At 30.7% G+C, this 2,500-nt stretch overlaps 1 long non-coding RNA gene across 1 annotated transcript in view; it reads right to left on the bottom strand.

The window, feature by feature from the left end:
* LOC137547424 (uncharacterized) overlaps positions 1 to 2,500 on the bottom strand; it is a 5,985-nt gene that overhangs the window by 2,684 nt on the left and 801 nt on the right. Inside the window, exon 1 of the long non-coding RNA XR_011026584.1 lies at positions 2,247 to 2,500. This exon is cut by the window's right edge and continues 801 nt beyond it. This is a non-coding gene — a long non-coding RNA (uncharacterized lncRNA). The remainder of the gene's footprint in view (positions 1 to 2,246) is intronic.

Below are 2,500 nucleotides of genomic sequence, written 5' to 3'. Positions count from 1 at the left end.
GTGCAAGTTGCAAGTAACTAAATGATACCTTTATATTTCTTACATAAAACTTCTGACGTATCTTTACCCATGCAGCTTGAGTGACAGCCAATGGCTTCAGATTACAGGACTCCAGCTGTTTTTAATTAACTCTACTCTCTCTCTTAACATAGATGCCACTGTTTAAAGCATCTCCTAACATCTTCTGCTAAAACATTTCTGTGTCACTAAACTTAACTTGAAAACTTTTCTTTAATTTTTATTTAAAATGACCTCATCTTACTAAAATACATTGCAACTGATGTAACCAATTGCTAATATCCAAAATAAACTCAAGGAAACATGAAATCCACTTTCCTATAAACAACTGATACTCGAATTACTTTTAAATCCAATACCCCAATTAATGTTGTACCTCAATTTTCATCAATTTACAGAAAGGAAGGAAATCACCACCATCTCTAATTTTCTTCACCTACCTCTCAGGAAACAAAATTTAATAATTAAGGAGATAGAATACATGTATACACTAAATCATAAAAGGGGAATAAAAAATATTATCACATAAACACATATAAAATAAACAAACAATAACTTTTGTCAGAGTTCTGCTTTTAACCTGTTGTCCTTTAAACGTTTAATTTTTAAATTTCCTTGAATTTGAATATATTGTGTACAGTCTAAAATATCAGTGCATATATTACTGTATCAATAATCTACAGCAATGACCAAAGTATACAATTTTATTTCAGATATTTGATACCCCAATACCAAGTCCCTTATATACCAATAATTTGAACCGGTACATCTGATTTCACACCTCTGACCGGAAAAGATATGAAAGCATTTGTCACCATTCATCAATTATATTTTTATAAATTTCCATTTCTCTTCCGGTAAAGAAAAATAGAGAATATACAAAAATACTGCATACATAAGTATAAGGATATACTTATTCATGACCAATCACTTAGGGGACTGAGCATTCAATACATATCATAATCTGATCATATTTCCAATCAACACTTACATTAGACTGAGCACATATATTGTCTATTAAAAATATATCTTCACCTTCATGAAGTGTCAAAATCATCTAAACGTAATAACTATAGTCATGAACTACCAAATTTATTTTATACCTTACAGATCAAATTCTTATGTAATTGATGCAATCGTTATTTGCAACAATTCAGCTTTATTTAATCAAAATTAAACCAAATCTCTTTATTTCACAATAAACTCACTAAGAATATCCTCCTGATTAAACCTATAACTTAAAAAAACTTATTTTATCAACTTTTATGAAAACCGATTGTTCTAATATTTATCTGTCGTCTATGGACACAAGCAATCACATCTTACTTATGAATGCTGAACCTTATCACAATATCCTCATCAATCCACTAATACAGAAACAGATATGTCTATCATTAAACTATGGTGATTAATTCTCCTATGCAACATTATAACAAGTTAATTTTAATTAATTAAAATTTTTAATATCAATTAAAATATTAATGACTATCTTTATACTTTTTATCAAACCTCAAATGGAAAAATAGGACAACAACTCTGACCCTTGAATGAAATTTTCATAACATATATAGCTTGCAATACAAATACTTTTATGTGACATCTGCAATGATTTTACACTCCACCTAGAATAGCTGAGACAAGCTACACGAGACAAGCTGCTGCTGCAAAGAAAATGTCATTTTGGTAACCACACTTTTAAATACCCAGAAACATTTTTATTTTTCCCTGACTTTCAAGATTACTGCGCTTCTAATAAACCACTATTACAGATATATTTCCTTTTTATATAAACTGTCACTTATTCATGGTCTATACATTTTCTTTTACACAAGTAGCCAATTAAAAATAAATATAAAATCCTTACTTTACTTATAGAAGCCAATATGGTAAGTTTTGCTTCTATGACCCAATTACACTATCAAAAGCTTCAATTTAAACCATTTTTTCCCACGTTTAGCTTGCAGCTCTATGAACAAAAATATCTGCATCTTTAAATAAACAACAGCATTGTGTAGGTCTGCATACTGTCTGCTACCAATAAGGCATTTTACATAGGAATGAGAAGAACATTCCTTTTGCCTGCTATTCATTTTAGCAACCTTTTAATAACTATTTCCCTAATTAACTAACAAATATTCTTTAAAAACTTTGGATACCTTTGGATAACGCGAATCTGACATTTAACTTAAACATTTTAGCCAATTCAACAGGAAATAAAGCATAGTCACCTTATGCAGACAGACTTCTGGTATCACCCACATGACGTCAATCATCAGATCTCCTATCGACTGTCACATTCCCACTTCAGATTCAGCGCAATAGAGTTTCACAAGAAAACAGCTCCGCTTCCATTCCTTGAACGTTCCCCGATTTTGAAACGAAGGTGCGGTGTATCTGTATTCTTTATAAATCTCATTTTACGAGTGGATGGCTCACCAAATGTTAAATGTGGGATTTGTAGTTTCAGAACACAGTCTTTCAG

Source organism: Hyperolius riggenbachi, chromosome 2 (assembly GCF_040937935.1).
Source record: "Hyperolius riggenbachi isolate aHypRig1 chromosome 2, aHypRig1.pri, whole genome shotgun sequence".
Lineage (NCBI taxonomy): Eukaryota > Metazoa > Chordata > Amphibia > Anura > Hyperoliidae > Hyperolius > Hyperolius riggenbachi.
Note: the sequence above shows the minus strand (reverse complement) of the source record. Positions and strands in the feature narration are given on the sequence as shown.